Raw genomic sequence first — 27865 nt, forward strand, 5'->3', positions numbered from 1 at the left:
TATTTCCTTGTTATATACAATGTATATTTATGTACACATTTATCTCCCCCATAACTTATCATTTCCATATCTTCTCTATATCTTCTTATTCATAGTATATACTCCCCCTTTTTGACATTAATGCCAAAGATTTATTCTATATATTTACATGTTAATGCCAAAATGAGACAAAAAGTCTTTATGTACCTTGAGTATTTTAGCCAACATTTTGTCTCAATTGTCTTACAAGACCTTACATGTGTGAAGTGCAATCTGTACTTCTGCTAGCAACTCAATCATGTGGTCTACTATGGAGAAGTTATTATCATGGATGAGGGTTTTGGAATGTGCAATATATTTTTGAAGTGCATCCATGTTGGGAAGAATAATTTTCTGAATATCTACGAAGGTAGATATGATTTTGGCCTCTTCCTTAAGCAATTATGCCTATAACTCAATCAAAAATCTAATCTTATTGATAGGGCCTATAACTCAATCAAACATCACAAAGCTTACCAAAAAGTGATGACACATTAGTACAAGATGTTTCTAGAGAACCCAAAATGATGGAGAGTTCTACTTGATAAATAGAAATTTCTTAAGCAATATGCTCCAACACTTTATTCTCAAATTTCTTTTTCTGCCTTCTATAGTAATTTTTCCTATACATCCAAGTCTTCATTAAACTTCTAAACTACCTCTACTAGTTGATACAAAATTGACTATGAAGAATCAACCTCTATACTTTCCATCTCTACCAAAATATTCTTGGCATCCTCAATGATTTTAAATTCCTTATCTTTTTATTCTCTAAGCATCTACTGCTTGGCTTTCTTTTGGAGGAGTTCACCAAATGTTTGCATTTGGTCTGGAGTGAGCTTGGAAATGTCCCAATTTGGAATTATAATTTCCTCATCTAGGTCTATTTCTTCCTCCATCTCCTTTCCTTTGCCCAAATTTTTTTTGCTTAGTTGAGCCTTAGTCTCAACTATCCTTTCCCTTATTGCTTGTGTGCTTGGAATAGAAACAATAATAGATGTATTAGGACCAGTTGTAAAAAATAATATTGCACTTATTATAGAAATATCTGAAGAAATACTTGTAGTAGCCAAAATTGATGTATTAAAAATTGATATGTCCAAAACTAATGTTTCCAATACAGTAGAAAAGGGAAGAGTCTGGAGCTCGATAGATGAAGTGGAGGTCACTTCAGTCAATAATGTACTTAGTTGAGTTGGTGCAAAGATTGATTGGCTAGTTGTGCTTCGAGTATTGGTCACAATCAATCCTATAGAGGCCATCTCCATGCTTGATGTGGTCAATACCTTTCTTGGAGAATGAGAAAGTGAGGCTATAACTGTTGCAACAATCTTGACTAGGTTAGTTTCCTCATCATCCTTCTTTTCTTCCTCAGTAGTCTCTTCCTCCTATTCCTTTTCATCATCAATGTTATCAAAATGAGTTGCTACTTCAACATTTTCCTCTTCATCTTTCTCCTCTTTATCATCATCATCATCATATTTTACTTCAACAACAAAATCACTTGGTTTATGAAGAAGATATATATTCTTCCATGTATGTGTTACATTCCTTACAATATGCTCAATATCTTTTATCAAAACCAGACAAGTATTGATTTTTAGAGTCAATTTCTCCTCATTTTTCTTTAGAGATTCCTTAATATGCATGTCTATTAAGCTTGGAATAAGCTGCTTTAGAGTTTTCCCATATATGTCTTTTATAGTTTGCATGGAAAATTCCCATCTTGGCTTAATCTTATCCAACAAAATTTTAGGGAGCTGAGAAGTAAGCTGGTCTAGTGAGTATTTCCACTTACCCATTTTGTCCATCACCAGGTCTTCAATCTACTTATTTTCTTCCCTAGTCCTAGTTTCATACTTTAATGCTTTAAAATTTTTTATACCTACTCCTTCCTATAGTTATTTTGGTCTATCTTGGAAGGTGGGTGGAGGTTTCCTGACTATTATATCTCCTCCTTCCTTATCAACTTTCTTTCTTGAAGGTCTCCTTGTAAATACAATAGTGGATGTCTTGACAGGCTTGGTGATAATTATCTTGCCCTTCTTCTTTAATGGTTCTTGTTCCTTAGATTCTTCCTCATTCTCTTCTTCTTCATCTTTACTTTTTCCCTCGATCAACAAAAGGGTGGAGCTAGTTTTCAATTTAGCAATTCTTTTCTTTCCTTTGTTTACCACTTAAGGGAGCTTGATCTCTAGTTCTATCCTAGCTTTTGCTTCATCATAGGTACCAAAATATGCAGCCTTGGGATCTACTAGTTCATTTAAAAGTGCCTCAATGATATCCTTAGTTTCATCAATATTAACCTTATATCTAAGAGGTTTTACCCATGATATTATAGGCTTGACTACATGAATGTATACCTTATCACTATCTACCGTGAAACATACATCATCCTTGTAGTCTTCCACTAGTTTTCTTAGAATTCTGAATCTATTATTCATTTTCTCTTTAAATACATCAAAATACTTATCCCTGATACTATTATAGTTCTCTCCCATCTCAACAATATACTCATTAATTTGGTAGAGAACTGACACATCTTTTCTCCATACATCTAATCCTTTTGAAGGGAAAAATTTCTAAACATAAAAGAATAAACAAGTCAACAGAGAACCAAACTTACATGGGTTGTTCTTTGTCATCTGGATGCTTTCCATGTACTTGTTGAATTGCTTCAATAGTAGCTTGGCAAGGTCAAATGAAAGATTGTTCTTAACTACCTTGTAAGCAAGGTCAACTGCTTCACAAGGCACATTGTTCAACTAGCTAGATCTATAGATCTTGTGTGCTATGATATGAATGTTAAATTTTAATTCCATATCAGTCATACTACTTATCTTCATGCCTCTACCATCCCATTCAACTAGGGTTTTCTTCTCAAGTTTAGCCTAACCTAAGGTTTTAGTTGTTTTGGCTTTGGCCAACATTGGGAGATGAGTGATTCTATGAATCATCTTCTTCATGATTAAAACTGGTTGCTCCAACCTATTATAGTTCTATAATGCACGCTCCATTTCCTATTAGGAAATAGGGACCCCCTACTTTTAAAAAGTTTTTGGACTTCTAAAATTGGGATCCTAGTCATCTTGAAGTTCCCTACTTACCCCTAGTTCATGTCCAGGTCTTGCTAAAAATCTTGAAGATCAAAATCAATCAAAAATTCAATAAAGAGGCTAAGTGTTGAAGGTTTTGGCACACTAAGCGCACCACATGAGGTGTGCTAGTGCACCCAAACAAGAGGAAAGTGTTTAAAATGTGTAGCTACATAGTTGCATAGTAGTGCACCTCTGTAGCTATGCCAAATGGTGCATTGTCTATTTATAGTGAGGGGGGTCCCTCCCTCCTCATTTTTCTTTCATTTGATGTTATTTTTTGCACTCATCTTTACACTCCAATAGTGCAGCTCCTGCATACATGAGGTCTGCCAAATCTACACCTACACACTAGTTTTTGAGCACTCTTCCACACCTCTACTAGTGTGCTATCTTCCACCTTTCCTGTGCCAAAATACCAAGTAATTGGTGCACACTTGTACACCTAACTTGGTTTGCTAGTGTGCACCAATATACCTCTTAAAAACTTAAACAACAAATAAAACAAAAAAACCAAGAACCCTAGAATCGGGTGTGCACTAGCACACCTAACATGGTGCACCAATGCACACCCACATACCTCATAAGATCTTAAAAAATAACAAAATGAACATAAAAGAAAAAATAGGTGCACATTAGTGCACCTAACTAGGTGTGGTAGTGTGCACCTAGGCTCTCAACAAATACAAAGCACAAAGTATTGGTGCGCTACTGCGCACCTTAGAATTAAAGTTTTTTTATAGAAATATGTGCATCTAGTGCATCTATCAGGTGTGCCAGGTGGGCTAATTATGGTGTTCTAGGGGTTAAAGAGGTTTTAAGGCATTTTTAGAGCATCTAATTGTCTGATTTTTCTCCATGTTAGTTTTAGATCTTAATTTTTTTTTTTCCAATTTTGAACTAATGGATGTCCCTTTGTGTAGATTTAATGGCATCCTCTTCATCTTCCTTGGGTGAGAAAATGCCACCAAAACCTATCATCTTCAATTTCCAAGGTGTTCCTCTAGTGAAATCAAGGTTTCATGATAATAACTCTGAAATTAGTGATAGAGAGTTAGGACACACAGATCTAGGAGAATTCTTGAAGATATACAACAAACCTACTGGTCTACTATGGTTTCCACCTTGATTCATTCAGGGTTAGTGAATGTAGCATCTCACTTGGTCAATGCAATATTTAGAGCTTGTTATGACACTTGCACAACACTTTGTCCTTGAAGAGAGGGTTGTTAAGAGTGTTATAGGAGAGATCATTCTCTATCTATGATCCAACAACATTAAGAAAGTATTCCATCTCCTGAGGGTGGATCAATTTATTAGGTTAAGCTATGAGGTAGCAGAGAGATGGTATAGAGAGCACTTAGAAGAGGCTTCTGAGATCACCCAATCCTCTTATCTTATAGAAAAGACTCCTTTGGAGAAGAAAATTGTTAAAGTGGACATGAAAAGGGGATATATGAAGGAAGACATTAGGTAATCAATTATACTTTTGAGTAGAGTAATGGGTCTATCAAAAGCTAGACACCTAAATATCTTCATGGTACATTTTATTGAGACTATCAAGATAGTGAAGATGCCACTTGATAGGGCCACTACTTTGAGTGAAAATTTGTGTGAATAGTTGGAGGTAACAAAGAGAAAAAGGAAATTTTGCATGACATCCTACTTGGTATACTTGTTAGCCGCAAGAGCGACAAACTATCCAGGGCTATACAGGAAAGGCAACATGTAGGATCTTAATGCTTGGCCATATATTGTCTATACACAATTGGTGAAGAAGAGACTATTGAGGTAGAGCAAGGAATAAAAAAATGTTAATGATGCCTTCATATTCATTATAATCAAATTCATAGAAGGAGATTATGCAAAGAGGTAATTAGATGATGCAGTGGCACAAATAACAACACTAGAAACATATTACATTAAATTCATAACATTCACATAACTAAGGGTAGTTGGCACCATGGTAAACCCAAAGAAGCTTTTGAGGTATCCTAGTGATAGACTTGTTCTCTTCGAGATTGCTCAAGAACTCTCATCTACATATGACCTAGTTAGAAAACAATGTAAACAATGTTGGGCATGGCCTCTACCCATAGGGCCTTTTCAAGTGAAATAAAAGTAAGATATTCCTTCTTTTGATTGTGAATTGGATCAGTATCCCTTGGAAGAGTACAATTATCCATGACCATATTTTGATAATATTGGGAGAGTACAATATCTAGTAGGTAAAGCATTCACACTTGAAGAAGCTATTAAAGACCATTGGATGAATGCAACAAATGACTACGATGTCTGTATTAGGAATTATTGTAGGATGGCTTTGTATTTAGCAAAAAAGGCCTTAAAAATCAAGATTCCATTGTAGATATTGCAAAAAGAGTCAAGGGAGCTGCTTGACCCTTTGTTCAATGAAGTTAAAATTAGGGAATAGCCCATTATGAATGCTGAGGTTGATAGGGAAGAGAATGATGATATTAACCATTGAGTGATCCATGTCATCAAAATGGTGTAGGATTGGATCAAGAAACCATTTAAACTTGATCCAATACCCGAGACAATAATTTTCGATGCACAAGCCTTCCTAACAAAAGGCAGAGGGAAGAAAGTCACCATCCCTACCTTTGTAGCTGAATAAATGATAAGGTTTGAAACAATATACCAACTTGATAGACCAGTTGGATACTATCATCCTCAGGAGAGAAAAGGAAAGGGAAAAAGAAAGAGGAGTTATCCTTAAAGAGATAAACTAGAAGAGGGTGAAATCCTGGCACCTCTGTAGCAACAAGAAGAAAATGTGCAAGGGCCATAAGATACTGGAGCTTTGCAAGTCCAGGTAGACCCTCAAGTGCCAGCTGTAGCACAAAGCTAAATGGAGATAAAAGTTGAAATTCAAGAGGTTTATCCACCTTGGAAAACAAGACAAGCATCCCCTTCTATGCCCAAGAAAGGAAGGGAAGTCAAGACTCTAGTAAAGAAAAGGCAAAGGGTGATCAGGAAGGTAGTGCCTTTCCCATCTATCCTAAAACCCATTCCTGAAGAGGAAGAAGAAGAGGAGGAGGATGAGGATAATGTACCCTTGAATAGAAGAACATGGCTAGCAAGAGCCATAGAGTAAGAAAGAAGAAGAAGTTCCATTGTTACACTGCTATCAATCCCAAAAGAACATCTACAAATGACTACATCAGAGGATAAAATGCAACAATGGATTGATGAGCAAGATGTAGAGGGCACTAACATATTTAAGATATTAGATTTTGATTTCATGTCTGTAGCCACTAAATTTGGTGGTGCACAAGATTCGAGATATGCTGACCAATGAGCCTCAACAAGAAGATTGGACTCAAATGCCCCTAGAATCACAAGATCCTAAACTTCCTCATCCATCCCCATTGCTAGTCACTATTGTAGACAAAGCCTCTACTACTCCAATACCTCTAGGTATAGAAGAAGAAAAAATTCAAAATGAGCAAGAGGAAGAGCCACAACAAATATCAACTGATGAAGTGCCTAGGGAGGGACAAATAGTCGAATATCCTTAGCAAGCCTCCTAGGACATTGAGGTAAGAACTGTGGGCTCCATAAAAAAAAAAACTACATGTTAGAGTAAATAATTATTATTTTCACTTTTACATAAGTTTACTTAGGTTAATGCATTTATTTATTAGTTGTAGTCTAGGAGTTGTTGACAACATGAGAGTTTGTTCCTATCTAAGTAATACTTATCCTCTCACCTTGATCAAAGATATCCCACCTTTTGTGGACATAGGCTTAGTTGTCATTCTTATCTCCTAGCACTTTCTAGCACTTTCTAGCTTGTTCTACAAGCTTCCTAGAGGCCTTTATAAACAAGATCTCCTATTGTAATTTCAAATGTTTTGCATATCATAATGTATAGCAATTCTTTTTCATTGTTGCAATGTCTTCTCTCTCAGTTTGTTTAGTTTCTCCAAGCTCCACCCTTGCTTCTTTGGTTTCCCTTCAGCAAGTTATTTGCATGCAGGTGATCTTGGTGAGCTGTGAAGTTGGCTTTCATCAACTTCTACATGGTATCAGAGCCTCCCTACTGCTTCCTAGTTGAAGGATTTTTGAAGCTGTGATTTGAAGACACAAACCCTAGTTTTTTTGTGTTTTTTTCCTTCAATCATGAGGAAAAGAATTTTTCAGAAGCACTTTGGGCCTAAAAAGACACTATCATTGAGTTTAAAATGTCCATTATAGTAAGGATTCATATAAAATTTTCCATTTTTGGTTACTATAGTGTCAGGGAAATATTTTTGCCCCTTGGAGGCTGTACAAACAAGTTTTTGCACATTTATTGCAAATTTTTTAAAATTTTTTGCAAGACCACCTAGAGGCCATTGCTGTGCCACTGTAGCCCTACTAGCACATAGCTTAGGTGCCACAGTCACCAAAAGTGTGGCCATGGTGTAGCTACAACGAGACCACCACCATGTCGCCAACCCTCCACCCTCTAGGTGGCACCGCTAGAACTTGCTACCCTTGCGGCCACCACCGCTAGCAACACTCTCCTAGCCACTGCCCACTTGTGGCCCACTACCCACTACTAGTGCTACAGACAATTGGTCCAATCTAGGTATGCCGTGTGGCATGGGTGCCACATTGGCACTTGCCATGTGGCTTGTGCCATGTCAGTACCCAGTTAGCATACTTGCCATGTGATATTCTTTTTTAATCCCGTGATGGCTATCAAGCCATCAAATTTAATGGCATAAATAGCTGATGTCAACATGACATCAACCCTGCATCAATACACTTGCAAGCTGTTTAGGTCCCTTTTTGACCTACTCATAGTTTTTTGGCCATAACTTGAGCATACAAAGGTATTTTTCCAATCTAAAAGAAGTGCCAAAAAGACGATTTTAAGATGGAGACATTGGTGTAGGTATTTTGTGGTTTTGATGCAATTTTGTTTCATGTTATTTAGTCAAAGTCAAATGTTCTATTTTTCACACTGGCAAGGTTATCTTGTGTGTCCCATCTACATTTTTAAAAAACATTATATTTTGGAAAGCTAGTTCTATCATCTTTTTATAAACACTATAATTTCCTTTAGATTATATTCCATGTTCTTTCTATCATGTTTTTGGTATTTTTTCTCTATGGTGGGTATCTTGGGTGTTCCAAGTTCAAGGATCATTTTTATAGCATGGGATCTTTTGTTTTTGGCTATACTATCTTTTGTATTAGCTTTTTCCCCTTTCTGATCATTGTTGATATCATTTATAAGCATATTTATGTAAACACACTGAGATAAAGTGTCACTCTTCCATTTTAGGTTCATGAACATTATTTTGAGATAGTTGTACTCACACTATTTTATAAAGCACCATGGGGGGTTAGTTGTTACCATTTTTGTGCCCTCTTCCTTTGTCAAGTGAGTGTCCCTTCCACAACATTAGCCCCATGATGTATCAGTGACATGTGCCCTTATAGATGTTTGTACCTCTTCCTCTCTCTCGTTGTTCTTGGTTCTTTCTATAGAGGATTTTGACCCACTTTTTTAGTTTCTTGTCATCTCACCTTGTCTACATTAGGGGGGGTATTCTATTATTTCTAATGCTTCCTTGGTTTGATGGTTTGATAGTATGAGCTATGTATTCAATATTTGATTCTATATACTAGGTGATTGCAGTTGCTGGCTACCTATGCATTTTGGTGAGATGGATCATCTACCATATAGACACACTTGGTTTGTGCCTTCTATTTCCATGGAGGTTTTTTAGATCAAAAGTTTCTTTTTGACAAAGTTTTTGGCTTCTTCATGCTTTAGTGATGCTCTTCATGATCTTCTCTTGTTCTTGTTTTCTAGGACATTCCTCTAGTTGGAGGCTTCTTTAGTCCTTCACTAGATTTTCTAACCTCTTTTTGAGTGAGGGTTTTTCCCATATGGTTTTCCCTTTTTCCCTATTTTTAGAGGTTGCATTTCTTTGCATTTTTACATGGATACCTAACCTGGCCTTGTTGCTGGGACCCATTTTGCATTTCATCTTAGCTATTATGAGCATAAGTGCATTCCCCTAAGTTTTACTTGGGGGGGTGTTAGAGTAAATAATTATTATTTATGCTTTTACTTAAGTTTACTTAATGAATTTATTTATTAGTTGTACTCTAGGAGTTGTGGACAACATGGGAGTTTGTTCCTATCTAAGTCATACTTATCCTCTCACCTTGATCGAGGATATCCCACCTTTTATGGACATATGCTTAGTTTTCATTCTTATCTCCTAGCACTTTCTAGCTTGTTCTACAAGCTTCCTAGAGGCCTTTATAAAGAGGCTTTCCTATTGTAATTTCATATCTTTTATATATCATATTGTATAGCAATTCTTTTTCATTGTTGTGATACCTTCTCTCTCATTCTATTTAGTTTCTCCAAGCTCCACCCTTCCTTCTTTGGTTTCCCTTTAGTAGGTAATTTGCATGTAGGTGATCTTGGCGAGCTATGAAGTTGGCTTTCATCAACTTCTACACGACAAAGGAATAGCCTTCACAGAGGGAGTGGACCCCAGAAAGGAGCGATAAGGGAAAGGGGGTAGTAGAGAAAACTCCATCATCCTCAAGAGGTAGGCCTTCAGTGGAATGAGTCCCAATGTGGTTACATGAAGAAATGATAAGAAGTAAAAAGCCACAATTCAACACCAATGAAGAGGATATGATTGAGGAACCAGAGTCCCCCTCAAGAGAGGCAAGAGCATTGGCATTCATCAACAGTGATTGAAATCAATATTTATTTGCACAAGTGGCTATTCCTCCTCTTGATTCAAAAATAGAATATTTGGGTCCACAAGATTATCAGATTAGAGACACTATTCTTAGAAATTCCATACTATATATAGCTAAGTTGATGGTCACAATGGGGATGAAGGAGGTGTTTAGGAGTTTGGAAGAAGGGGCAGAATTGATGACATTTCATAGGCAAATGAAATCTTAAAAGGATATTTAGCTGAAGTTGTTGGTCCCTTGGATCTCGAACACCCTGAGGAGACTCTAAACACTACACTTGAGAGAAGAGATGGGGTAGGAGTATAGTTGGATCCATTTTTGAATGCTTGTCAGCAACAGTGAAAAATATTTGAGGAAAAGGGCACTATAATCATTTAGGGAAATCTAAAGCTACTACATGCTATGTAGGAAAATATAGATAAAATGGTAGTGGTTTTAAAGTAGGATTTCAGTATCATGGATGAAGTACATGCATAGGGAATGGATTTATAGGTACTAAATGCCATAAAGGAGTAGAGGTATAGAATTCTTATAGCTATATATATAGTAGAGAAGTTAGATTTAATTGATGATTGGATAGAGAAAATAATGGATAGTAATAAAGTAATGGAATCATTACACGCAGAGATCCATTGGCTCAAGGACCAAGCTTGAGAGAAAATTTTGGAAGCAGAGAAATATTATAGTGATGCATATCTTGACATATTTGAAGATGATACATGGGAGAAATTGATACTAGTAGAAGTAATAGTTGAGAAATTCAGGAAGATTTTTGAAGAAGTTTCTACTGATGATGACATTCGGTAGGCCTTTAGAATAGAAGAAGCCTTACTAGAGTTAGATTGTAATGCCCCGCCTGGAGATCCTTGGAAACAAGGATTCAAATCAAGCCACGATATTTTTTTTTTTTACAAGTATGAATGCACAAGACAACATCATACAGGGATCACAACGATCGCAACAGAAGACTTCAACACAATCCCGACAACCAATGAATCTCCGAATGCCACTACCAAACTGACACACACAAACAAAGCCAACAACGAAAACAAAAAGATGAGGGCATAAGAAATGACCACTCATCAACAAAACACCAAGCTGGGGTAATATGCAGAATCTCAAAATTTGGCTAAGCTTGAAATCTTGAAGCCCTGAAATTTCCTAGAATCCATAACTTATCTCTGAGAGGTCTGAAACCTATCTCAAACGATTTGTCGCATATATTAAAATATATCTTAAGTATAAGGAATTACATCAACTTATACTTAAACGAAATATTTTAAACCCCGAAGGACTACAACAGAAACCCAAAAACTGAATTTCAAAAGAAACCTCCCAAATTCAATATGCAACAACATAGGCTCGAAGAATGCCCAAAAGGGTATCCAAAACCACTCTCAAAAAGATCGGATCACAAAGAAAAGTGCCCCCTAATGGCACACGCAGGTTTTTCACAACAACCGTGCGACACTTTTTACTAAGGGAGGGCAATACTTCTCCCTTGCTGAGTGCGACACTTGTCAAGAAGGCGTGCGATACTAGAAAAGTATCGTGCGACATTTCTCATAAAGCCGTGTGACACTCTTCCAGTGTCGTACAAAACTTTTCTAGTAATGCGTGTGACACTTTATAGTATCGTACAACATTCTTTCTATGGGCGTGCGATACTTTATCAGTGTCGCACAATGCTGAACAAATGTCGCCCATAGAAAGTAAAAACACTTCCAAAACTCAAAAATAGAGAAAAACCAACAAAAGAACCTCCACACCGGGGAGTACCAGATCCACAAAGGCTCGAGGAATGAGCACTCGAGTGCAAGAACAACACAGAAAGAAGAACACCAAACCATCTAAACTACAGCAGCAAAGAACACATTGAATATAAACATCACAAAGAACAAAAGCAACATCGCAATGTACATAAATACATCTCAGGAACAAAACAACCAAACTAAGTATGCGGTTCTTCCCAACCGTCAATAGCATCATAAGACCATCATGGGTCCTAGCCATCCCTTGCGCGTAACATCCCAAGCCACCGACCAAATCGTCGATACTGTCGTAATAGGGACATCACTACTAAAAACATGAAACAATATAAGCATAAGAAAATCTAACATGCTAGTAGAAAAGCATAAGATAATCTTACAGTAGATAACGTCACCTATCACATGCTAAACAACAATAACCAACAGATATGCTAATACAATAATTCACAACATCTAATCATATGCTAAACATCATAGTAAGGGAATGTGTCAAATAAAATAACATCATCTAAACATGATATACAAGCATCCCAATGAAAGCATAAATCACAAGAAAACATACTTCAGAACCTGAAGTACCAAGTGAAGACATCCAGCAACGGTCGCACTAGGATAAAAGATCGTCTCTGTACACCGATCCCTAGCAGTGGTAAAGGTAGCTATGCCTCCCAACCACATGGAACCCGTAGGTCCACACCCGCCATGCTGATGGAGATAATGATCCAACCAAAAAACACACAAAAGAACATCCATGGCTAACACTCACGCCAGACAGTATGATGGCTGCAACCAAGAACCTAAGACAATGCAAGGAGTACAGGTCCTGGTCAGACACTCAATAGGCTACTATGTAGGGACTAACATCATGGAGAGTCACTTGGCATCAAAAAGCCCAAGCTAGGACTTGCGCAAATTCAACCTCAACAGAAAGGCTCTTGCACCCCAGACCTTTTTATTATCTTAAGTTTTATTACCAGTCACACATTATATTTAATTTTCACTTAATTAAAGCTTCCTTTGCCAACCCTCTGGGCACAATGATCACCAGGCTGTGAGGTAGAAGCCCCCTCCATATGCTACCCTACCCTACCCATGCTCATCCTACAACAAGTGCCTGTGGGCATGCATACTCCCATCCCAACCCCAATGATCATAACTTCTGGCAAATCCATGAAAGATCAGGCCTCACAAGTCACCCAAAAAATGTACGTACATGTACTCGTGTGTGGTGCACCACCATCATGAAGATCATAACACAAGGATAGGAATGAGAACACAATGCAAAAAAAACACCCAACTGAAAGCAACATGGGAAGGATGGATTCTACATGAATCCCAAAGCCAATAAAACCATACATCATAAAATCACTCAATCGGCCTCAATCCAAGAGTATGGATTCTACATGAATCCCAATGATGTAACAAGACCACACATCATAAACTCACTCAATTGGCCTCAATCCGAGAGTATGGATTCTACACGAATCCTAGCATTCACGAAATAAAAGCAAAGGTCCAACAAAAGCCATAACAGGTATAAAATCACTCAACTGAACACAACGTCAAGAGTATGGATGAAACATGCATTCCAATGCAACATAACAGTGAAAAAGTGGTATGACTGATATCCAAATGGATCATCAAGGTCCACGACCCACAATGTGACAAGAAAACCTGAGAAAACAAGGCAGCATGCAAAATGAGGTAAAAACCTCAAATTTAGGAAAATTTTTGAAATTAAAACCCATTTGGCCTTTAGGTTTAAAAACCCCAAAAATCCAAAAATAAATAGAATCGAACACCGTATGCAAAAATAGCCAGCATAATGGCGTAAAATCCCAAACCCTCACCTCAAAAAATAGGGAAATGTTCATACCCGCCCAACCGAGTAGAACTAGCATACAAAAACAGAGGGGAACACTGGTTCTCAGCCTCCAAACAAATAGCTAGCAAAAATAGAAGCAGAAACGGAGTAGAAACAATAAAATAGGAAAGCCCTACCTCACAGCCAAAAGGGCAAAATGAGAATCTGAACCATAAAATAAATATCTCGTAGAAGTAGCTGAAAATCGCAACAATCCAAAGTTTCCCTGAGCTGGATCCAACGAGCCCAACCTCGCGATGATCCTACGCCCGTAGCTCCCACAATGAACAAAATAGTAAATCCCCATGAAGAGGATTTTGGGTTTTACTCTCCAACTTTCCAATTTGAAAGTGAGAAGTGAGGAATTAAATTCCTCTTTGGATACTTATTCACTTATCGGGTGAATAATCGATTAGGGCAAATAACCAGCCAACTTAGTTAAAACTCGAATCAACCCAAAAAAAATAGGCTATTCCTTTAAATAGGAATTCATCTATGGCAAAGCTGCTAAAAATTAAAATAAATCAATTAAAAAGCCCGAAAACCCAAAAACACAGAAATCAGCTAAACAACTTTCGCGACAATGCGAACCTCTAAATGCATAGACATGCTTACTGGTCTAATCACATAATGCAAATGAGTTTGGATTTAATAATTACCAAAAGGTTTAAATTAAAAATTTAATAAAGGATACGTCGACCATACAAGGACGACATTGGTAAAATATGAACGACTGAATCACTAACTCCATGTGCCACTGCCAGGGATATAATCCTGCACACTAAACAACACGATCAAGTGCAATTGCATATAATAACATAGCTGAAGCAATAAATGCATTAAATCACCTAATTTAACCATTTATTTAATTATATTAAAATAATCTATTTACATCACTCACGTTCGCAAAAGGCATAGCAACGCAAGAATGAAGTAAATAACCATAGCACTAAATCCATCACATAACATAATCAGAGGTATGTCCAAATACCAAATAACCAAATATCATCATAAAACACACTGTCATCTCAAAATGGTATCATCATGCAATATGATTAACTGAACAGCATAGTAGTCTAATATCTATGATACTAGAATCAAAGAGTAACATTTGACCCTCAGGTCATCTCAAATGTAAACATAACATGAGAACAGATATCTCTCAGATCAAAATAAAAAAAGGTAAATGTCCGCAACACATAACCAAATAATCCAACAAGAACAATCCATTCTAATTACTTAAGCATTTAATAATGATTGATTACTCTGCATTAAAAAGGCATTTAAAACACATAAGCAAACACAGTAAAAAACATGACTAACCACTGCTACAGGAACCTAGTCCCGTGTAGCATGGTAAAAGGTACATAGTGCAATCTCTGCACACATCTCAAGGTAATCATGAAACAACCTCATGATACCACATCGATCCTGGTAACCACTGGCACAAACCTCAGTGAACCAAAAATTACATCATAATCTCAAAGATCAGTCAAAAGCATAATCAATGCAACTGATACAAAAATATAAATCCAAACACCTCAACGGTGTAGACCACTCAGGGTCACAATCATGATCCCATCACAAAAAAAGATCAGTGAGGTTGCATCCATCAGGATGACTTACAAAAGTCAAATGGGAGAGGCACTACATAGATACTAAACTTGGAGATTTTGCTGAGACCCGTATAGAGGTAGATAACTACAAGAAAAAAGTCAAAGATAAGTATGATGCCTTATATTTATTGGATGTAGTTAAAATCACTAAGATTACTGAGAAATTCAAGAGTAAGCATCCATACATAGCTTTGGTGTGAATGGGGACAAAACCCGAAAGCCAAAATTTCAATTTTGTACACTTGGTGAATTTTTGCATTTTTAGACCTTTGAGGTGCACTGGTGTCTTTTTGGTTACAAAGTGTAGGAATTTTTTTTGGAGAAGTTGGAGGTGTGCAGGTGCACTGGTGCCACTTCTTCCAAGGTGCACTTTTCTAGAGATGTGCTAACAGTTAACTGCTAGTTCCAAGATTAGAGCTTTTTATGCTTTGAAAATGCATTTTGAGAGTAGTTTAACTCTAATAGATGCCCAGTGAAGTTTGAGATTCTATTTTTGACACTTCTAGACACTTCTACTTTGACTAAAGGCTTTTTTTCCTTCTTATTTTCTCTCAATTTCTTTGTTTTATGACATGTAAAGGCTCATGCATCCTATTAATGAATATAAAAATGGATGGAGTCCTACTAAGCACTACTTAGATTGTTAGTTTGTACATAATTAGTTTTTTTTTATTAAATTAAAAGAATATTATTACATGAAGATATCTCTCACTCTCAAAACAAATTGAGGAGATGATTTCTTATAAATATAGGATTGTAATATGTAATTGGGACTGTCATTATTTTGCAATAATATTATGCTTTTGGTGCTTGCATTTGGAGTGTAGTAATTCTTGCCTAAATGTGTTATTATTTTATGAATTTATGTTCATGGAATTATGATTGAGCCAAAGTTTATTGCTTTGTTTCTAGTTGTGCGATCTCTTTTAATTCTAGTGTTTGCTATAGTTTAATGAATTCCATTGATGTATTTAGCTCAAGAAAAAATCACCAAATTGTGCCTGCGTAACTCTTTGTCTCACATGAGCACACTTTTCATGGCCTTGCAATTTGATGAAGAGTGAAACATCATACAATTATTAAGTTTCCCATCAATGATTGCATCATTGGAATCAAAGAAGTACCGCTCTTGTTTTCATTGGTTATCCACCAATTTCTTTGAAAGTTTAAATCATAGATGTGTTGTTTCTATAGTTTATGTCTATTAGAATATTACTTTCACATTATTTTATTTAAAGTTCTTGTTATTTTCTTTACTAACCCCTTGTTAATTTAGGAATTCATACTAGCTACATTGTTAGATTGCATTCATATTAAAAAAACAAAAAAATACAAAAACATAGTTCTTTCGCATGTTTATTTTGAAGTAGTGAGCAGATTCTACATCCTATCCAAAATCATTTGAACTATAAAAGGCCTCCTCATGTACAAACACTTTTATCTTCAACTGAGTGGATTCTAGTCGGTCACAAGATCACCCAAAACCTTGGAGTTGATTCACAAAATTGACTTTTCAAGAGAGAAGTTTGAAAGAATTTCTAGAATTTAGCATCATGCATAATGACAACTCAAAAGAAGTGGTGCTAGAAGGAAGGCTGCTATTTTGATTTTTTAAATAGAAGGAAAGTCTACTAAAGTTTCAAATTTTTTCACTTTTTACAAGTTCAAAAAATTTTCTGAGTTTTTTAGAAAATTCAGTTGCACTATTGTGCTGCTGCATTGGTATGCTGGTGTGCTACTATGCTAAATTCTAAACTGCACCTTATTTGTGAGAAAGTGTACTTTTGTAGAGGTGTGCTTTTTCCAAAATTGATGCAAAGTAGAGGATCTTGATCCAAAATCCCCATTTCAATGAGCTTTGAGATCTTCACCAAGTACACATGAGTTTCTTGAGCTCAACCAATTTTGCAAGCTCCACAGTGATAAAGGAATACCCCAAATTCAACCACTTCCCTTCAACATTTCATCATCTTATTCAACTCCACCTTTACAACCACCACCCTTGGATCCACCAAATCTTCCAATAGTATTTTTTGCAAATGTTGTAGACTTACCAATCAACTTGAGAGGTGCACTCCATGACCTCCCTAAGAATCCCAAGAAGTTTTTCCCAAGGTTCATTTATGGAGAAACATGAACTGCCAAAGACCACATCAAAGTATTCAAAGAAATTTACAACGAAAAATAGATTACCAATGAGGATGTGGTCCTTCATTTGTTCCCTTACTCTTTGGGAGAAGTTTCCTATAATTGGTACATCAATTTTCCACCTAGATGTATTGGATATTGGGATACTTTCAAAAAATTGTTCTTAAAACAATTCAAAACTTTTATCAACCCAGTGGTGATACATCAACAATTTATATCAATCAAAAGGGATCTAGCTGAGATAGTTTCACACTTTAATCATTGCTTTCATATGACATATCGCAAATTGGAAACACCATACACTATACCAATTGAAGTAGCTATTCAAATTTACCTAAATGCTATGGAACCTCTTACTACTATCTTTCTAAGAAGACTTCCTACAAAAAATGTTGATACATTGGAAAAGGTCTTCGTAGAAGCAATAAATTTTACTAAGAAATCCAATCCTAATGGAGGAGGATTGATGCTTCCAGCCCAAGCTTTCATGATAGTGCTAACATACCCTATCGTAGTACCTATGATGCCTTGTCAATTCATACCTATGAATCTAGTTCCATTACAATAGGCACTTGCCTCACAAAAACTTTCTCTAACATATCTAGGGTATGGAGCTCCAAAAGTTTCCTTCTTTAAGCAAAATGCAGCGATGCCTGCTGAAGCAGACAATAGCTTTATTTTTGAATTTGGTCAAATGAAAAAGACTATGTCACAAATGAACAATGAGTTGACTCATCTAAGGTTATCATAAGGATAGAATAACAACAATGGAAGAATTCCTATAGACAATAACAACAATAATGTTTAGTACACAAATATCAATCAATATGATGATGGTCAAAATGCATCTAATGATGATGGTTTATATTATGATGGAAATCAAGAAATTACTCAAAATTTGCAAGTAAACAACAATGTTCCCCCAATAAAATTTAATGCTATGTTATTAGAATCCTATGATTCTGCATGAAGTACATAGGTAGAACAACTAGTCAACAAAGAATTTTCATTCCCATTTAGCCAAGAACCTAATCTTTAGCATGAAGAGATGTTTTCTTTTTACAATGACAATTGTAATAGAAAGGAACCTCTAATAGATGGAATTCCCCCAGCACTACAACGAACTCATCTTGATCTGAGAGCAAGTAAAAATCTAGTACCAATTAAACCACCATATGGAGGATAACAAAATCAAAACCAAGGAAATGTACCAACAATATTGAAAAACCCTGCTTGGTTTACTAAAAAGTATTGTGTCGTAGAAGACCTGAAATGAAAAAAAGCCAACATATCCATGTTTGACATGTTGCATAATTTTCCACAACAATGAGAGGCACGTATGAAGACTCTAGATCATACAAAGACCCCCCACAATACGAGTACTACCTCTCAAAAAACAACATCCCCACAAGTTAATGCTATGAAAGTATTGCCCACTATGTTTAAAGACAAGGTTGAGGTGCCCCCATTTTTGCTCAGCATCAAAATATGTGGGAAGAATCTTCACAATTTCCTTATTGATTTAGGAGCTTCATGTAATTTCATGCCATTTTCCATAGCACAAAATTTAGGAATCAGCCCTCAACCTACCAACTGAATAGTGATACAGTTGGACAAAATAGAGGTGAAGGTCATAGGTGTACTAAAAGATGTACAAATACAATTAACAGTTGACCCAAAAATTCAAGATGTTATTGATATACATGTGGTTGATATCTCAAAAACATATATTACTCCTAATTAGAGAATGGATGAAGTACCCAAGGGAATAGTTTTCCATGGATTTTACTCAACTTTGGTTACCATGGAAAGGTTTGAACAATCAAATCAAAATAGATTCAGAGTGAAAGTTAAAAAAGATGATTTATAGAATACAATGCTCTCAATGAGGTTACCTTCTTACAAATATATTTAGGCTCCTACAAGGTAATGGTTTTTTATATGACTTTGACCAAAACACTAGATGATCAAGATATGGATTCCATGATCTCAACCTTGAAAGATGAGCTCATAACAAAATTCATAGACCATATGATGGCTAATTTACAATGTCTACCATGAGAAGCTGATCCTAATATCCTCCTTCTTAGATTGTGTCGATTACATATAGTTAGCCATTCAAAGTTCGAATGTTCATCATGTCAAGGAGCAGTTTCTAAGGTGTTAACACAAATGATGGGAGTAAATAAAGTCAATGATCTACAAAATGAACCCACAAAAAACCAAAGTCTTACAAACATGCCTGATGTTGTCAAAGTGATTGAATAGGAAATTGAAGATCTAAGTGCATCATACAATAATACTTCTTCAGATGGCAGAGGTTTGTCTTCTCCTCCACATGGAATGATCAAAGTACAAAGAAGAAGATGATACATAAAAGGCTAGGGATGGAATTTGGTAGTCATCCATCTTAAACCCAAAGTGGAAAAAATCAAAGAATTGATAGGTGAAATTCAAGACAAACAAATAAAAACATAAGCTCTTAGTTTTGAAGAATGACAATGGAAAATTAGTGAGCCCAACCTGCAAAAGACTACAATGGGTACCTAAGAGACAATCCTTCCAAGCTTAGGTAAAGGAAAAAATAAAGACAAATAAGCATAAGGTTAGAAAACCTAAGGAAAGCCCAATTTGGACACTTTTCTTTGACAGTTCCAAATGCAAATCAGGAGTAGGTTTAGATATTGAGTTGATTAGTCCAAAAGGTAAGTCTTTCTATGTAGCATATCAATTGCAGTTTAGATGTACTAACAATGTTGCAGAATACAAAGCATTGATTTGAGCACTTCTTTTTACACTTGAGAAAGGAGTTACAACTCTCATAGTTGAAGGATATTATCAGTTGGTTATTTGACAAGTGAAATCATTATATTCCTATAATGATAAGAGGTTCTTACTTTTAGGAAAAGGGTATGGGATCTACTAGATGATTTTGAAGCTTTGAACATAAAGTCTATTCCAAGAAGGAAAAACATGGTGGCAAATGCCCTCACTATTTCAGTAAGTGCATTACAACTAATCAAAAGAACAAAATTAAAATAGTTTTCTGTCGAATTGGTTGTTGTTTTATCTATTCCCAATAACATCACAAAATTTCAAGTTTTTTAGGATGATAAACATATTCTTGAATTTATTATGTGCAATGGCCACTTTAAGGGGAAAGAAATATATGACACTCTAAATGATACACCTAAGGATAGTGTAGCTCAAGATGAAGATGGAATCCTAAACCTAAAAACTAATACTATTGCTAAGGGGATGATCAAGTTGGAACACATTTTTGATCATGATGAATTAGCATTTAATAAAAGAACCACTGAAGAGAAAAGGACCAAGGAATGTGATTTATACAATTTAGGAATGAAAGATGATCCTAAGGTGGTAAGAATTGGAAAATAATGCAATCCACAAGAAATGGAAGACATGCTCAAATTGCTTACAGAGTATAAGGATGTCATTGCTTAGAGCTATGAAGAATTGAAGACATATGACCCTCAGATTATTACACACAATATTCCACTCAAACTTGACATCAAACATTTCTGACAAGGGCAAGGACCCATCAATCCTATGCTTGAACCTCTGATAATGAAGGAAGTCAAGAAGTTACTGGATGCTAAGATTATTTTCCCTATGTGTCACTCTACATTGATGGCTAATTTAGTTCCTATATGAAAGAATATTGGGGAGATTCGACTTTGCGTAGATTTTCACAATTTGAACCTGACATCTCAAAAGGACAACTACCCATTGCCCTCACTGGATGAGGTCTAACAAATTGTGGATGGTTTGAAAATGATGTCTTTCTTGGATGGACATTTAGGATATAATCAGGTAATGGTAGAAGAAGAAGATAGACTAAAGATGACCTTTATGACCAAATGGGGAACCTTCCTATAGGAGAATTCCATTTGGATTGATTAATATAAGGGCTAAATTTCAGCATGCCAAGGATGAAGCTTTTAAGGGATTAATTAATAAATGTATAGTTATCTATATGGATGACTTGACTATATTTTCAAAGGATTGAACTACTCACATTGCTGATCTAAGACAAGTATTCGACAGTTGTCACAAATATGGCATATCTCTCAATCCCAAGAAATGTTCATTTGGGGTCACTAAGGTAAAGCTCCTAGGTCATGCCATTTCACAAGCTAGCATCTCCATTAATCTTAATAGAGTTGAAGCCATCTTGAAGTTATCACCCCCCAACAATCAAAAGGAACTAAAATCTTTCTTTGGAAAGATAAATTCATAAGTGGTTTTGTAGAGATAGTATGTCCCCTTAATAATCTACTCAAAAAGGGGGCTAAAATATAATGGGTTCATGAGTTAATAAATCATTCAAAGATATCATGGTAGCCATTTCCATGGATATAGTACTTGTAAGTCCTAATTACAACCTTCCCTTTAAGATATATTCCTTTGCTTCTAAACATTCATGCACTAGGATCCTAACCTAGAAAAAGGAGAATGAATACAAATGACCTATTGCTTTTATGAGCTGCCCTCTAAGAAATGATGAGTTGAATTATTCCAACCTTGATAAATAGTCTTTTACCTTGATTAAAGTAGTAAAGAAGTTTTGCCATTACATACTAAGGAGTAAGGTGTATGCTATTGTACCTGATCTAGTAGTAAAGACATCATTGATACAAAATGAGCTTGGTGACAAATTAGGTAAATGGATGGTGATATTGCAAGAATTTGATCTAGAGGTCCAACCCATGAAATTAGTCAAGGGTGAAGGATTATCAAGAATGATGGCTGGTAACCAAATTGGCAATGAAAAGAAATTTGGGTTTGAGAATGAAATAGATATAAAAGATAAGAATAAAATGATAGTATCTTAAGTTGACATTGGTCAAGGTGTAGTGATAGTTTTCTGGTACCAGGATATTGTTTACTATCTTCAACAAAACTAATGCCCCAGTTGGACGAATAATTCACAGCATAGGGCACTTAAAATGAAGTGCAAGTCCTATATGTTGCAAGATAGAAAGTTGTACAAGAGAAATTAGGAAGGAATCTATCTGAGGTGCTTAGGACGTGATGAAGTGAAGGAAGTCCTAGAAACATTTCAAGATAAATATGGCACAGGACATGGTTTAGTGGAGGCAATTGCTCATATTATTTTAAGATTAGGTTATTTTTGGCCCATGGTATTCAAGGATACTTTTTAGCACATAAATTCTTGTCATATTTGTCAAACTAGTGCTAACAGAGAAAGACGTATGGCTATGTTGTTATAACTAGTGTATGAGGTGCACCCCTTCACAAAGTGGGGGCTAGATTTCATTGGTCTAGTCAATCTACTATCATCTAATAGAAACAATTATAATCTCATAGCCACTAATTATTGTATGCAATGGATAGAAGAAGAAACTTTCAAAAATTACACTGCTAAGGTGGTAATAGACTTCTTGGAAGAACACATTGTTACTAGATTCGAGATGCCATTCACCCTAGTATGTGATAATAGATCATCTTTTGTATCAATATTCTTGATGCATTGGGTATTTGAAAATTAGGTTATTATCAAGTTCTTTTCAAATTATTACTTGCAAGGAAATGGGGTAGTCAAATCTACAAACAAAAACTTGATCACAATAATAAGATGGTTATTGAAGGAGAATCCTAAAGATTGGCATATGTAACTCAAATATTCTCTATGGACAGATCGAGTAAGGGTCAAGAATTCTTTGGGGACTTCTCTATATTTGCTTGTCTATGGACAAGAACTTGTATTCTTGCTCAACCTTAGGATCCCTATTTTGAAATTCATGATTCGGTATGCTAAAGATGTTGACAAAGTACAAATTAGATTGATGAACCTTTTAGAAATGTATGAAAAAAAGACAATTGCATTGGAGCACATGGCTAAATATCAAGCTGTCATGTAGAGATGGATTGATAAGAGGGCCACGATAAAATCCTTCAAGATTTCGAACCTCGTTCTACTTTTGGATAAGGAAAGAGAAAATTTGGCCATTGGTCCTTATTAAATAGCAAAAATCCTCAAAGAAAATACTTTTAGGCTCAATTATTTATAAGGGGAATTATTTATATTGCTAGTTAATGGGAAATTTTTGAAACATTATTTTGAAGCCTAGAAGACCCAAAAAAAATAAAAAAATAATTTAGATTTCATTTTTACAAGTATGTTTTCTTTTACTTGTGTGTTTGCTTTTAGTCACATGTTTACTTTCAAAGTTGTGTCAGTCTAGGGGTTAAGGTGCACTCAAGATTTTAGAATTGACATATCTTACTAACTACTCTTTTGATTCCAATTTGAGGAAGGTGTATTTCTTTGTCAAAACATTTTGGACAATTGTGTGCCTTATACCAATTGAGGAACGGATGTTACTTGTAGTAATAGGGGGACTTTCAGTCTTGAGTTTAGGATTCTAGACCAACAAGTTCTCAACACTTTACAAATTTAAAGAATGATCATCCTAGGTGTTGTCAAACCAAGGTTGAAAGCAGAAAGGGATGGTCCAAACCCTAACAAGTTCAAACAAGAGGGGTCTTCTCAAAGGATTGCTAAGATCATTGTTTGGCATGAGAGTTTCTAAAAAGTTTTATAAGAGGAACGCAAGGGATGTTCATAAGAGGATCAAATCCAAGAAATGACACCAATGTCTTGGCTACATAATCTAAGCATAGTTAGGATACAGAAGAAAATTTAAAAAAAAAAGGGAAAAAAGAAAAGAAAATTAAAAAGAAAGAATGATGTTAAGACTGAAGGATTCTAAAGGATCTAAAAAGGGTAATCTAATAAATAGATACTAATGAAAATACTGATTCATCCAAGAATAAAATGGTGATATCATGAACTAAATGGAGCAATTACCCAAAGGATTTTATAGAAAATTTAAAATAAAAGTGATAGCCCACTAAGAGCCCTCAAACTAATTCTCTCATCTAGTCAAGCAAATGATTGACAAACGACCTTCGTAGATATTCTCAATGGATGTGCCAAGAAGGTTTGAAGATTGTTTCTAAGTTGCTAGAAGATTTTGATAGATCATATCCTAAGATGTTGAAGGGAATGAATACATTGAACACACATTGAGCTTGAAGGTTTTGGATTGTAAAGTTTTGACTGTGAAGCCATTTGAAATTTTATTGGAATGTTCAGGATTCAGTTGGTATTTGGTACATGTCAAAGGAATGCTTTTTGATGAAGAAATGTCTTTATCATTTCTTCCTTTTTTTGGGGCTATTTTTTGTAGTTCTACAATGCATGCCCCATTTCCTATTAGGAAATAGGGACCCCCAACTTTTCAAAAGTTTTTGGAATCCTAAAATTAGGATCCTAGTCATCTTGAAGTTCCCCACTTACTCATAGTTCATATCTAGGTCCTGTCGAAAATCTCAAAGATTAAAATCAATAGAAAATTCAATAAAAAGGATACATTTTGAAGGTTTTGGCACACTAAGCATACCACATGAGGTGTGCTAGTGTGCCCAAAAGGGAGGAAAATGTTTAAAATGTGCAGCTATGTAGTTGCATAACAGCGCACCTCTGCAGTTGTGCCAAATGGTGTATGGTCTATTTATAGTGAGGGCCTTCATCACTTTTCTTTCATTTGATGTTATTTTTTGCACTCATCTTTGAACTCTAATAGCACAACTCCCACATACACAAGGTATGTTGAATCTGCACCTACGAACTAGTTTTTGAGCGCTCTTTTACACCTCTATTGGTGCACTATCTTCCACCTTGCCTGTGCCAAAACACCAAATCATTGGTGTGAACTTGCACACCTAACTTGGTGTGCTAGTGTAGACCAATATACCTCTTAAAATATTAAACAAAAAATAAAACCAAAAAATCAAGAACCCTAGAATTGGGTGCACACTAGTGCACCTAACGTGGTGCACCAATGCGCACCCACACACCTAGTAAGACCTTAAAAAGCAACAAAATGAACATAAAAGAAAAAAATAGGTGTGCATTAGCTGCCATTAACTACCAGTTAATATTAGAGTTCTCCATGCTTTGAAAATTCATTTTGACAACAGTTTAACTCCAACAGATGCCTAGTGAAGGTTGAGCTTCTATTTTTGACACTTCTACTTCGACTAAAGGCTTTTTTCTTCTTCTTATTTTCATTAAATTTCTTTTTTTTATGACATATAAATGCTCATACATCCAATTAATGAATATGAAAATGGATGGAGTCCTACTAAGCACCAGTTAGATTAGTTTGTATAGAATTAGTTTTTTTTATTAAATTAAAAGCATATTCTTGCATGGAGATATCTCTCACTCTCAACACAAATTGAGGAGATGATTTCTTATAAATACAAGACTATAATATGTAATTGGGGCTACTTTTGGTGCTCACATTTGGAGTGTAGTAATTCTTGCCTAAATGCAGTGTCATTGTTTTGTAAATTTATGTTCATGGAATTGTAATTGAGCCAAAAGTTTATTGCTTTGTTTTTGGTTGTGCCATCTCTTTTAATTCTGGTGTTTGCTATGGTTTAATGAATTCTATTGACATATCCAGCTTGAGAAGAAATCACCAAATTATGCCTTAATAACTCTTTGTCTCGCATGAGTGCACTTTCCATGGCCTTCTGATTTGATGAAGAGTGAACCATCATTTAGTTATTAAGTTTCCCATTGACGATTACATTAGCGGAATCAAGGAAGCATTGCTCCTATTTTTATTGGTTATCCACTGATTTCTTCAAAAGTTTAATTCATAGATGTGTTGTTTCTATATCTTATGCCCATTAAGATTTTACTTTCATGTTATTTTCTTTAAAGTTATTTTTATTTTCTTTACTAACCCCTTGTTAATTTAGGAATTCATACTAGCCACATTGTTAGATTGCATTCATATTAAAAAACATAAAAATATAAAAACATAGTTCTTTTGTGTGTTTATTTTGAAGTAATGAGCAAATTTTAGATCTTATCTAAAATCATTCAAACTAGAAAAGGCCTCCTCATGAAAAAACACATTTATCTTCAACTGGGTGGATTCCAATAGGTCACAAGATCACCCAAAACCTTGGAGTTGATTCAAAAAATTGACTTTTCAAGAGAGGAGTATGAAAGAATTCCTACCATTTAGAAATGTACATAATGACAGCTCAAAACAACCATAACTAACCATTGTGCATCAAACTAAGAATATACCCAATCCATTTTACTTGAAATTCACAAGGCATATGAGGAATGTGTGTCAACCCTTTTATCTCTAAGTGTTGTTGCTTAGGTTTCAAGACACCATTCACTAGTGCATTTCACCCTAAATCGTGACCAAAAATTGTGACCAAGTTTTTTAAATGGGTTAGTTGGTCGCGTTATAAAGAAATTTTTTGTTTTTTTATAATAACATGCTCGTGTTGGTCACAATTGTGACAAATTAATTTGGTTGGAATTGCAACACACACGACAGCATAAAACAAAAAAAAAGGGCAAAAATGTAATTCACATTTCATTTGGCAAAGCTGCGAGTCCAGTCTCCATCAACATTGGCATGAGGGAAGCTACCAGTCCGGTCTCCATCAACATTGGCGTGAGGGAAGCAAAAAAGTCTGGTCTCCATCAACATTGGCATGAGGGAAGCAAAAAAGTCCGATCTCCATCAAAAAGGGCACAAGGGCATGTCTGCTACAGATCATTGATGGGTGTGTTTGATTGTAGAACATTGTAATAAAACTTTGTTGTGACTTATTGCTATGATTGTAGACTTCCATTTGTGCTTTCTTGAATGTCATCACCCTTTTTTTTTAGCTCTTGTTCTTGCCACCTCCTTCATGCTCCAATCACATTGTATTTTAAAGTTTTTTTTGGGGTTTTTTTTTCCACTTTTTATGATATAGAGTGTATCATCTCATTAGATACTTCACTCATACTATGCAACTTTCCACGAACTACCTATTTGGATTATGTTCATGATCTCAACTATTAGGGGAAACTCTACACACTTTGTCTTCTCTCGACTGTGTAGGGTTCTAGAATTTTGAATGCTTTTGATCTCCTTAGGGCTTGAAGAGCATTATCTTTATCAGGTTTTCTTCCTTTGAAATGGATGTCATATGAATTGACACTGAGTTTCTTATCAAATGCAATTGGCTACTTTGCATAATTCACACTAATAGAAACAACAACACCAACTACTTGTTACTCTGCAAGGAAAAAGTGAGCATCTTTTGCACCCCTTTCACAACTTTCATGCAATCTTTTGTGTCTGTTACAAAGTGCACTCCACATTTAATGATTTTTCTTGATAGAAGTCCTCTCCTTGGAAAATAACAAGCTTTTTTATTCTTGAATAGGGCTTGACTACTATTCTATTTATCCCAGGAATGCCATGTAAAACTCTCTGCCATATACTGACATATTTAGGTTGTATTGTGTTTTTTAATGGACACTTTTAATGGATTTCTACCAAGCCACTACTTTAAGAATATGCTCTCTTTCATCAAGATTACTTTCTAGGATAGTTACTAAAATTTTTATGTCAATACTTCAGTTAGAAATATGCTTTCTTGTTCAGCAACAGAAAATCTGCCTTGTCTTCATAATTTTGTAAAGTTCTATGATGCTCATCTTGCAAAATCAACCTTGACATTTTTAAA

The 27865-nt window shown here is 35.6% G+C and overlaps 1 pseudogene; it reads right to left on the reverse strand.

The window, feature by feature from the left end:
• LOC149571995 (protein CTR9 homolog) overlaps positions 1–27865 on the reverse strand; it is a 175722-nt pseudogene that overhangs the window by 127204 nt on the left and 20653 nt on the right.

Source organism: Cupressus sempervirens, chromosome 2, assembly GCF_028749045.1.
Source record: "Cupressus sempervirens isolate cs-2001-9-10 chromosome 2, ASM2874904v1, whole genome shotgun sequence".
In the NCBI taxonomy this organism is placed as follows: Eukaryota; Viridiplantae; Streptophyta; class Pinopsida; order Cupressales; family Cupressaceae; genus Cupressus; species Cupressus sempervirens.